The sequence below is a fragment of the Lissotriton vulgaris genome, chromosome 3_1 (genome assembly GCF_964263255.1).
Source record: "Lissotriton vulgaris chromosome 3_1, aLisVul1.2, whole genome shotgun sequence".
NCBI classification, from domain to species: Eukaryota; Metazoa; Chordata; class Amphibia; order Caudata; family Salamandridae; genus Lissotriton; species Lissotriton vulgaris.
The window spans coordinates 214,130,984-214,144,076 of record NC_141689.1 but is presented as its reverse complement, the minus strand read 5'-3'; positions in this window follow the sequence as shown (position 1 = coordinate 214,144,076).

Sequence of the window (13,093 nt, the reverse complement as noted above, 5' to 3'; positions counted from 1 at the left end):
TATGTTTACACATATGTCAGAAATACTGACGTATCTGTAGCTCCTTGCAACATGATTCGTCATACATTAAATATGACACATCTGGAATGTCATAAGGACTGTGGACAGAAAAGTGACGCATCACACCAGCAGTGTAATAAAATGTGCCTCGTTGCACTATATTTAAAGGATGCAACAGCATCCTAAAAGTGACGCAGTGAAATCTCAAACATTTCACTGCGTCGCTATTACAAAGCTTTTAGTGGGAGAACACCCCCTCTGCATGCATTATACCTCACGCAGATATAATGTGGCGCTTGATTTTAAAAAGTGACCCATCTACCTAGATACCTCACTTTTTAAATATAACGCAACGCGGCACATTTTTTTACACTACTGGTGCAATGCGTCACTTTTCTGTGCGCACTCCTTATGACATTCCAAGTAACGCATTGCTGGAGTGCGTCACAAAAGTGACGCAACTCCAGTAATGTGTCCTTTCAAATGGGGAAAGCAGCATATGAAAGGTCTTGCCTCAGTCTAACACCTGCTGTAAAGCAGGCACAAGATTTTGACGCAACAGCATCCTAAAACTGACGCAGTGAAATCTGAAAGATTTCACTGCGTCGCTATTACAAAGCTTTTTGCGGGAGAACACCCCCTCTGCATGCATTATACCTGACGCTATTTTTAAAAAGTGACGCATCTAGGTACATGGGTCACTTTTTAAAACTCTGCGCCATATTGTATCTGCAACATGATTCGTCATACATTAAATATGACACATCTGGAATGTCATAAGGAGTGCGCACAGAAAAGTGACGCATAACACCAGCAGTGTAATAAAATGTACCTCGTTGCACTATATTTAAAAAGTGACGCATCTAGATAGATGCGTCACTTTTTAAATATTGCATAACAATGCGCATTTTTTTACACCGCTGGTGCGTCACAAAAATTGACGCACAGGAAGCGCAAAACTAACAGCGCAAGGCCTTCATAAATATAATCCTGGATTTTCCCCGTGCTTCGCCGGTGCGCGTACCATGCGCTTCCCCCGCGCAAAACGAAAAAAAAATTTTAATGCCCTGCAGGACCCTATTTTAGTCCCTACATCAAACCTAGGGGGTCAGAGGGGGTCTACTCTTCCCCCTTATGGTCATTTGCCCCTTTTTTTTTCAAACCCCTTGTGTCTCGATTTTACCGAGACACAAGATGGCGGCCGCTCCGGACTGTTTAGAATGTTTACAGACAACTGAGAGCCAATCAGCTTCCTGCGCGCAAGTCGCGTGTCGCGCCTGGAGCGCACTCGGGTGCGCGCACGGGAGAGCGCCTATAGATATATATATTTTTTTGAACCTAAATTACTCAAAATCCACTGGAGCACATATCTTGAGACATAGCAAAGGCACATCGGGCTACCAGTCCCTACAATTTTGCCAAGTTTGGTGGAAATCCATTCAGCCGTTCGGGCTAAAAGTGAAATCGACCGCCCTATGGAAATTAACATGGGGAAAACGCGTTTTGGGACCCCCCTTTTATCTCGGCCCCCGCTTGACGAATCCCCCCCAAACTTTCAGGGAAGGACCGGACCGCCATGAGACCATTTTCCTGAAAATTTCAGGCAGATTCGTCAACCGGCGCCAAAGTTATTCAAAATAGAATGTTGAGATTTAACATTGAAAATTATCCTAACTATAACTACCTACTGGCGACCGCCAGTAGGTAATATATATATATATATATATATATATATATATATATATATATATATATATATATATATATATATATATATCTCTCAATAATACTGGATCAGGCAGTAATTGACTTGTTTATATTAGAACCTAGACAGGACACCAACCTGTTATTCAATGTAATATTTCCGCCCGCAGTGTGTGAGGGTGAAAGAAAATCACTCACTCACTGTTACAGCCCAGGTGTCATTTAGCCAGGCTCGATATTCGAGAAAGCGTTAAAAGTGTTTGAGACCCACCTCTGCTGGCATGCATTAGGCTGAAAGGGAGTGGAGAAAGGAAGGCTGGGCTGGGACTGAGAGGTAGAAGGGAGGCGATCGTAAGGAGAGCAGGGAGCGGAAGGCGTTTGTCGATCGCTGGAGTCAACGGGGTAGATTTAAATGCCCCTTGCGTCATCTTTACGACACCGTTGCATCACTTCTGTGATGCAGCTTCATCGTAAACCATGGGCCACTATGCAACAGATTTACAACAGATTTACACCATTTTACAGGCATCAGGTATAATGCATGCAGGGTGGGCGTTTTGTCGCAATCAAGCCTCGTAAAAGTGACACAGTAAGATTTCATGGAGTCACTTTCACGTCCATGCTGCATCAAAACCTTACGCCTGCTTGTAGCAGGCGTAAGGAGTGATGCAGCACTGCAAGTATAGGATGTCCCTGAGCAGTGCCAGATTAGTGTTGCGCTTGTGACTCGACTCTAGCACTGCTTAACCTTTACGGTGTCAGATGAGTCACAGCCAATCCATGGTGGCGCAATAGATTGGCGCAACGTCACACAAAATAACTGGTGCCTCCCTGCTGATCTACAGAGATGTGCCACTGATTGTAAATCTGCCCCATTAAGTCCAGGCTCTGAAGTGATACTAACAGAAAGGGGCCTAAGGATGGGAGAAAGCTTTAAAACCTGCCGGTCCAGCGAGGTCTACAAGGAGCCCCCTGCTTCTTTCAAATTCTATCATGATTCTCAGACACAATGGCAGGAGTGCAGGGAGCGGGAGAGTCTGAGTTGCACGAAAGGATACAAATCGGCCCGACCAACTGGCCATTTGATAATGTCACTGACCGGACAGTGCACACGACCAACAAATGCAAATAGGTAAAATGATTTTTAGTCAATACTTTACAAATGATGGAAACATGCAAGCACCCTTCATGAGCACCAAGCTGCAAAGAAGTGGCGGTTCACATGTTTCTACATTAGTTTATGATTTGTTGATGAACTATCTACGTCTGCACTTGTAGTTTTTCCTTTGGAATTATAGGGTTTGTAGTTTGTGCCCCTGCTAACTTGTTGATAGAATTTTTTTATTTTTTTATGACTGCTATGAAAATTAAAGTATGAAGAAAATGCATAATCAGAAGCCTCTTGTCCCGCCATAGAATTATAGATTCTATTATTGCAAGTTGGTAAGTCACTATACAGCAAAAACGAGGTCAGGCAGTAATTCACTAAATAAGTGGAATCCAGAGATGACTTTCAAAGCAAAGCCTGAGGCATGGACAACATCATGCTCCCAGCCGCCCAGCCAGTGGTTGGAGAGATTTTTTTTGTTTTATTTTTTTTTGTTACAATGAGAAGGACTAAGCGTCTCTTTTACAACTTTGATGAACCTTGCCGATCTTGGCCCATTCTGAGTCTTCAAACACATCCCAAAGCATAGAACCAGGTTTGCTAAGGATTTCCACCGGCATAAAGGGATGCAAAACAAGGCAAAGCTGTGCATAGCATTTAGTATACAGTGCAACTGCTTTATCCAGTAGAAGAATTTTCTGTTTCCAGTACTGCTATGCAAAGCTCTATTTCAATAGGGCCTAACTGTGGTGGGTCGGGGCTTGGGATTGATCGGTGCAAACAACCATTTGCCTTCAGTCAAAACATGACCTACTAAAATATTTACAACAAGGGGTGGTGAGGGACAGAGTCTCTGAATTTAGCAGAAAGCTCTCACCCAGTCAAGAGATCAGGGCTAGATCCAACACCGTTTTTTAGCTCACTGCACCATCCCAGTTTCAGAACCTGGCTGTATGCAAATTAGTCTGTTCCTGTCCCAGTGCATGATGGGAACAGGGCAAACCAAACTACAAAAGCCAATTCTTACACTGGGAAGGAAACAAGCTCCCGGGGACCGGTTTCTGGCATTACAGCCGTCTTCGGCCCGGTTTGCTTGAATCCTGATGGTGCAATGAGCAAGGGTCTCACATCTGAGAATACCCTTCCACGCTTAGGGTGGACAAAAATATTTACAACAAGGGGTGGTGAGGGACAGAGTCTCTGAATTTAGCAGAAAGCTCTCACCCAGTCAAGAGATCAGGGCTAGATCCAACACCGTTTTTTAGCTCACTGCACCATCCCAGTTTCAGAACCTGGCTGTATGCAAATTAGTCTGTTCCTGTCCCAGTGCATGATGGGAACAGGGCAAACCAAACTACAAAAGCCAATTCTTACACTGGGAAGGAAACAAGCTCCCGGGGACCGGTTTCTGGCATTACAGCCGTCTTCGGCCCGGTTTGCTTGAATCCTGATGGTGCAATGAGCAAGGGTCTCACATCTGAGAATACCCTTCCACGCTTAGGGTGGACAAAAATATTTACAACAAGGGGTGGTGAGGGACAGAGTCTCTGAATTTAGCAGAAAGCTCTCACCCAGTCAAGAGATCAGGGCTAGATCCAACACCGTTTTTTAGCTCACTGCACCATCCCAGTTTCAGAACCTGGCTGTATGCAAATTAGTCTGTTCCTGTCCCAGTGCATGATGGGAACAGGGCAAACCAAACTACAAAAGCCAATTCTTACACTGGGAAGGAAACAAGCTCCCGGGGACCGGTTTCTGGCATTACAGCCGTCTTCGGCCCGGTTTGCTTGAATCCTGATGGTGCAATGAGCAAGGGTCTCACATCTGAGAATACCCTTCCACGCTTAGGGTGGACAAAAATATTTACAACAAGGGGTGGTGAGGGACAGAGTCTCTGAATTTAGCAGAAAGCTCTCACCCAGTCAAGAGATCAGGGCTAGATCCAACACCGTTTTTTAGCTCACTGCACCATCCCAGTTTCAGAACCTGGCTGTATGCAAATTAGTCTGTTCCTGTCCCAGTGCATGATGGGAACAGGGCAAACCAAACTACAAAAGCCAATTCTTACACTGGGAAGGAAACAAGCTCCCGGGGACCGGTTTCTGGCATTACAGCCGTCTTCGGCCCGGTTTGCTTGAATCCTGATGGTGCAATGAGCAAGGGTCTCACATCTGAGAATACCCTTCCACGCTTAGGGTGGACAAAAATATTTACAACAAGGGGTGGTGAGGGACAGAGTCTCTGAATTTAGCAGAAAGCTCTCACCCAGTCAAGAGATCAGGGCTAGATCCAACACCGTTTTTTAGCTCACTGCACCATCCCAGTTTCAGAACCTGGCTGTATGCAAATTAGTCTGTTCCTGTCCCAGTGCATGATGGGAACAGGGCAAACCAAACTACAAAAGCCAATTCTTACACTGGGAAGGAAACAAGCTCCCGGGGACCGGTTTCTGGCATTACAGCCGTCTTCGGCCCGGTTTGCTTGAATCCTGATGGTGCAATGAGCAAGGGTCTCACATCTGAGAATACCCTTCCACGCTTAGGGTGGACAAAAATATTTACAACAAGGGGTGGTGAGGGACAGAGTCTCTGAATTTAGCAGAAAGCTCTCACCCAGTCAAGAGATCAGGGCTAGATCCAACACCGTTTTTTAGCTCACTGCACCATCCCAGTTTCAGAACCTGGCTGTATGCAAATTAGTCTGTTCCTGTCCCAGTGCATGATGGGAACAGGGCAAACCAAACTACAAAAGCCAATTCTTACACTGGGAAGGAAACAAGCTCCCGGGGACCGGTTTCTGGCATTACAGCCGTCTTCGGCCCGGTTTGCTTGAATCCTGATGGTGCAATGAGCAAGGGTCTCACATCTGAGAATACCCTTCCACGCTTAGGGTGGACAAAAATATTTACAACAAGGGGTGGTGAGGGACAGAGTCTCTGAATTTAGCAGAAAGCTCTCACCCAGTCAAGAGATCAGGGCTAGATCCAACACCGTTTTTTAGCTCACTGCACCATCCCAGTTTCAGAACCTGGCTGTATGCAAATTAGTCTGTTCCTGTCCCAGTGCATGATGGGAACAGGGCAAACCAAACTACAAAAGCCAATTCTTACACTGGGAAGGAAACAAGCTCCCGGGGACCGGTTTCTGGCATTACAGCCGTCTTCGGCCCGGTTTGCTTGAATCCTGATGGTGCAATGAGCAAGGGTCTCACATCTGAGAATACCCTTCCACGCTTAGGGTGGACAAAAATATTTACAACAAGGGGTGGTGAGGGACAGAGTCTCTGAATTTAGCAGAAAGCTCTCACCCAGTCAAGAGATCAGGGCTAGATCCAACACCGTTTTTTAGCTCACTGCACCATCCCAGTTTCAGAACCTGGCTGTATGCAAATTAGTCTGTTCCTGTCCCAGTGCATGATGGGAACAGGGCAAACCAAACTACAAAAGCCAATTCTTACACTGGGAAGGAAACAAGCTCCCGGGGACCGGTTTCTGGCATTACAGCCGTCTTCGGCCCGGTTTGCTTGAATCCTGATGGTGCAATGAGCAAGGGTCTCACATCTGAGAATACCCTTCCACGCTTAGGGTGGACAAAAATATTTACAACAAGGGGTGGTGAGGGACAGAGTCTCTGAATTTAGCAGAAAGCTCTCACCCAGTCAAGAGATCAGGGCTAGATCCAACACCGTTTTTTAGCTCACTGCACCATCCCAGTTTCAGAACCTGGCTGTATGCAAATTAGTCTGTTCCTGTCCCAGTGCATGATGGGAACAGGGCAAACCAAACTACAAAAGCCAATTCTTACACTGGGAAGGAAACAAGCTCCCGGGGACCGGTTTCTGGCATTACAGCCGTCTTCGGCCCGGTTTGCTTGAATCCTGATGGTGCAATGAGCAAGGGTCTCACATCTGAGAATACCCTTCCACGCTTAGGGTGGACAAAAATATTTACAACAAGGGGTGGTGAGGGACAGAGTCTCTGAATTTAGCAGAAAGCTCTCACCCAGTCAAGAGATCAGGGCTAGATCCAACACCGTTTTTTAGCTCACTGCACCATCCCAGTTTCAGAACCTGGCTGTATGCAAATTAGTCTGTTCCTGTCCCAGTGCATGATGGGAACAGGGCAAACCAAACTACAAAAGCCAATTCTTACACTGGGAAGGAAACAAGCTCCCGGGGACCGGTTTCTGGCATTACAGCCGTCTTCTAAAATAGCCAGACTGAGCTTGTCTAAAAAACTAACAGTTGCTTGAAGCAGTTGTACACAAGGAGAAATATGATTGTCAAAGAAAGAACAATTACGTGTGGTGTGTGCTGTTCCAATGCCTGGAATCTTTCTGAGTTTGTCTAGACATAGGAGATTGCTCTCAAATCATAAGCTTTCAATACAAATCTTATGCTAGACAGCACACACTCACCTCTAAACCATGATGCAAGGCTGTTCGTCACAGAAGGCATTTTTTTTTTGTTTAAGAGATTTTTATTAGGTTTTAACAAATACGATACAAAGCCATACATTGTTAGGAGTGAACATATTAAGATAAAACATGAGGCATAAATGAATGTAAAATGAAGGGTTAAAACATGAGAAAAGGAGAGAGAAGAGAAAGAAAAGATTACGAAGGGAAGAGAAAGAGGGAATGGAGAGGAAGGAGAGAAGCAAAAGAAGAGGAAAAAAAGTAAAGCAAGAGACGGGGGAATATATGCAAGGAAGGAACGGATCAGGCAATCAGTTGGGAGGATTAGACGATAGATAAGAAACAAAGGGGAGCCATAGGAGATCAGATTTAATTTTTAAAGAGAGAGAGGAAGAGGAGTCGACAGCAATCCTATGCTCGTCACAGATGAAGTTCCACCAAGTAATTACAGATAATTTGGAGTTATCTTTCCAATAGGATAAAATCACTTTAATCGCAATAGCAATGAAAAGATCAAGTAATTTGGCTTTAGATGTGACAATATCTATATCATTTGATACAGAACCTAAAAACACATTCAATAACGTTAAAGAAGAAGAACATTGAAACATTCGCATGCATATATTCCAAGCAGAATTCCAAAAGGATAAAACAGAAGGGCACTCGTATAATTGATGTTTAAGGGTACCTGTTTCTGAGGAACAAGACCAACATAGTGAAGAAGATGATGGCGAAAACGTAGAAATACTTATAAGTGTGATAACAACTCTATGATAAATAAAAAAAGTGATTGAGTAATGCGTGCAGCCACATAAGGCATTTTTAAAGGGGCATTGCAGGGGATGAACGCAGTTGAATGTTGTGATAACTGGTTTCTGTTTAGTGGGGCCATTTCATCTACAGTGATGTAATTAATTTATCAGTCCATGTGAATTCCTGTATGTGCATATTCCATTGGAATGTGATGGTTTGACTTACAACTGGAGCTTGGAGGTGGTCTGTGGCTGGGGTGTTTCTCTTATGTTGATGACTAATAAACGACATACTTCTTAGCTACAACCTCCCTTGTCATCCATCATCTTTGCTAAGAAGTTGATCCACTACAAATGTCCATCCTAGTATATATGCCTCTGTGCTTTGTTTCCTCTCTTGCACAATTCAGCACAGTAAATTATGTTGCTGCATAAAAAATCCATGAATCTGTCCAGAGTAGACTGTTTCTAACAAATGAAGGGCATTAGCATAGCCAGTCAATTGATGACAATGCATAGACTCAAGAATATTGAGTGAAACTGTCTTCCTCAAGCACATTCAAATAAATGGTGAATGGGGTGAACCTTTGCTCAGATTGGATATACATTTGACAGATTCACATCTTCAATGAGTTGAACATAGGTGGGCTCGAACAGTCTGCTATTTTCAATATCCTCAGGTTAGATGTGATATTATATAATCTTTTTTTATGACTCATTCATTGGTGAATAACACTCTGGATTGAATATTTTGAATATAGTAAATTTCTTTCCTAAGAAATGCATACATTTTTGTAGCACGTGAACACTTGTGTAGGTGGTAATTAACTATGTCATAAAGGCTCATAATGTTTTCCATAGGTGGGCATTATTAGCATAATATGCCACGTACTTCAGTGTGCCTGCTACATACATTTTATTTTCCTGCCATATTATTTAGTCAATTAAGCCTCTGTGTTATGTTAGGTTATGTTGTGTTGTGTTGTGTTGTGCTATGTTGTAATGTTAAAAATTGATAAAAGAAGTCCTCGGGCTGACCTCAAAATCTGGTACTCCAGTTTGTCGTATTTCCAGTGGTTTATGGGCATCGGCTGCTGTGTTTCAGATGCTATTAGCAGGAAGTGACCAGTCGTCCAATAGCCCCTCACTTCCTGCTCATTCTGTAATACCTTGAACTGGGTAGTTCTTTTGTTATCGGTCAATATATGTTTACTAGATACAAGCAGTTAAAAAAAAAGTGCATAATGCTCACTATGTACACTTGAATAGTGCTTTCCACCCCCATAGTAACTCAGTTCTGCAGAGCAGGGGTAATGAATGCTGACCTTGCAGGCAATGTTGCTAAAAAAAAGACACAGGGCATTTTAAATATTCCTGGATCCACCCAGCACTATACTAGAGAAGCAGGGAAGATAATGCGTATGCTGACAGAGTCATCTTCTAAAACTGATGTGTAAATCTGGAAGACATAAATGCAATTTGTATTCACTAAAACAGGTATGCAGCTCGTCAAGGCATTTCTCATTCAAATAACCAAGCAATTGCGAAGGAAGGTGTCTATTCAAAGTCAGAGTTAATACCAGGCATTAAATAACCTTACACCTTGACTCATATCATTTCGTCCTTCAAGGCCTTGTTTCCAGGAATGTTATGAAATATTGATTGAAATGTCATTTCTTCCTGTTCTGGGCTGTTAGAAAAGTAGTTTAGTGGACTACATGCTACATGTTTCATCTCAGGTTTCCTCTCCCCAATATTTCAAACTTTTTATAGCGAACTATCAATCCTCTGCGCTAGAGTCACAGACCCACTTCTAATCTTAAATATGATATATTTAGAGACTTTGTCTCCCGAGTCCACGACAGAGCTTGAAAAACCTTTCTGATGACATTATTCTGAAAGGGCCTCAATTTGTTAGAAAAATGGTTTGCAGTCCTCGTGACACACTTTTCCATTAAACCAGATATTGTAACAGTGATGTTTTACAAAATAGTCCAGCTGGCTGTGACAGAAAAGAAGAAATCTTCCTTCATCACGATCAGCTGTAAAGATAAACTCTGTTTTATGGAAGGTGGAGAATTTTGAAATAGCATATGCCCAGCAAACAATCATTTGCTAGAAGTGTTTTGCTAAAATACAGAAACTGGCTGTGTTCTCCACTTAATGGTGTCATCAGCAAGAAAGGTTTTGGGAATGTATGTAATCTATTGGAGTGAAAGTGATGAACCATTACAATTTATTGGGATAATCACTACGTGAATGAGTTTAATTTAGATGCAGTATCGAAAGCTGTGCCTTGATCCCACCTCAGATGGACAAAAGAATACATTAAGAAGAGATGCACCTTGTGAAGATTGGGGATGTGCACCCCAATAACATAACCAATTCAGAGACTCAGTGGATGCGCTTGGGACCCAGCAATATCAATCCATGCATCAGCACTTATCGCGCTATGTGTGGGTGTAAATTAGGGACCAATGAAGGTGGAGTGCGATTTGAGGATCCTTAGGGCCTCCCATAGTTTGCAAATGTTCCTGCCTAATTCTCAGGGTTTGCTCAGAGGCAAAAATGTATGCCTTGCTACATATATACTTGACTGGTCAATGGAAGGTGGATCTGTGAGGAGGCAGTGGCTCAGCATGTATTCAGTTTCACTCACTCTTAAAGTCCATCTCGTTCATTTTAAGACAACTTAAGGGGGCAACATGAGTCAGTAGAAGCTGAAGTGAGTTTGAGTGCTGGGTTTCTTGTTAAAATGCTAGGGTAAGAACTTGCTCAGAGAGGGCAATTTCCTTTCCTGCTGTTGCCTTCAACACTCCTGAGTCCAGAGACGGCAAAGGCAGTACCCAGCGGAAGTCATTAGTAGTAGTAGCTACTCCTGGCTATACAGAAATCTGTCAATCATTTAATCATTCATTTAAGACTGAGAGATGAGAAGTCAAAAAGCCTGCCCTTCTCCACCAAATCATACCAAGACATCTGAAGCATGGAGGAAGTCTTGAAGCCATTCGCATGAAATGAGTTAGACCTTGCTTTAAGAGCTCAATCAAACTAACTTAGAAAGACTTAGAAACTTAGGTACATATGTACTAAGATATATTAGGTAGAAGTGGTCGCAAATTATGACTCTTCTTTTTGCGACTAGTATGTTTTTTGCGAGATGTTTGATGACTTATGTTTGCAAAATATCAAATAGTGGAATTCAGACCTACCTGTCCAATGAATATTAATTAGGAATGTCACAATTTGTAACCCTGCGTGGTTGGCTTCAAGGTTGGTGGCCAGCAAGAGTCAGTAGACCACTATCCATGTGATTGCTTTTGAAAGAAAAGTACATTTTTTTCGAAGCAGTCCGATTTCCTTAAAGGAAACTTGACTGCTTTTTAAAAAACCTATTTATAATCGAAAACTTCAGCATGAGCAGACTGCTACCTGCTCCACCTGAAGCTGCCACTCAAATTTGCAAAGGAGAAGCTGTCTGCTTTCCCTTTTGTGAATGCATGAGCACCCCAACGTGAGAACCAGTCACTGTTGATAAATAGGGATCTGAACTGCAACTTGTAATGGACATCTATAACACAGCCCTTTCGATTTGGTATCCTTTCATAAACCTCTTTTAGGTGTCTGTAAAAGCATATAGACTCCTACTATAGGTTCAGCACATTCAAAATACCTTTCTAGAGGTTGCAAACACTCTGATTTTTGTGAATCATACGGGCACATGCATCATTGTCAATTGCATTCGCAAACGGTGCGAATCGCAATTTTAGGCCGTTTGCAAATGCAATTGACAAAATTGGGATGTATCATGCTTTTCGCAATTTCTAAAATTGCGATTGCATTTAAGAAATCGCAATTTGAGATTTCTTAAATGCAATGCATGAACATTTTAAATTTGCGAATTCGCAAATAGGGAGATGTAAATTACCATGAAGTTGACCTTCATGGTAATTTGCGAAAACTTTCAAAAATGCACAAAAGTGCATTTTTGAAAGTTTCATTTTACACACACACATGCCCTTGGGGCATGTGTGTGTGAAAAATTCACTTAAACTTATATTTCAGGGGTGCAGGGGTGGGGTCCTTTGGACCCCCCCTTCACCCTTGAAATTGCATTTTCAATTTGCGATTCGCAAATTGCGAATCGCAAATTGAAATGACTTCCCATTCATTCCTTTGGGCCTCTAGGCCCATAGAAATCAATGGGAAGGGATTCCCTAATTGCGATTCGCAAATTGTGAATCGTAATTAAGGAAATTTAAGAAATCGCAAAAAAAAATCGATTTCTTGGTGCCTAGCCGTTTGCGATTTCTTAATTGCGATTCCTTAATTTTTGCAATTAAGAAATCGCAAACGGCAACAATGATGCATGTGGCCGCTTGTGTTTTCAACAGCTGGGAGTTTATAACATCTTTCATCTACCTCTTTAAAATACATAGGGGCAGAATAACATGAAACTAAAGCAGCGCTGTGCCGCAAGTCATTTTGCCGCACCGCGCTGCATTAGTTTTGAAGCACAGGGATGCGACATATTTATAACAATATGGGCTGATGTACAAACTGCTACCATTTGCCAGCGCAGGCACCCTTGCGCCATGGTGCAAGGATGCCTGCATCGTGGGGAGATTGTTTTTGTGCAGGAAGTGGCACCTTCCTGCTGAAAAATTATCAATTGAGGTGGCTCCCTCTTCTAATGTGTGCTGTTGAATGCAGCACGCATTGAAAGAGGAAAAGAACGAGGAGAAATGAGAACATTTCTCCTCGTTGCACCTCGCTACTCCACCCCTAGGGTGGCGTAGCATTTTGATGCATTTCCAGATTTACTATTGCTCGTAAATCTGGAAATGCCTCAGTGGACATGGGTGTTGTGTGGCAACGCCCACACCAACACCCATATCACACCCCTAACATGCAAAGTGTTGTATGCAAAGGGGCGATTTTTACAAGCACAGGTAAAGTCATGCAGGGTGGATTTAATGTGTGCTCATAAATATCACTCAGCAGGTTGACCCGCCGGTGTGTCATGCAACATGGCGCGCCAGTGGCGCAGGGGCATGTGCAGAACCAGAAGGATGTGACCAAGATGTGATGTAGCTGAGAATGCCCCGGTTACT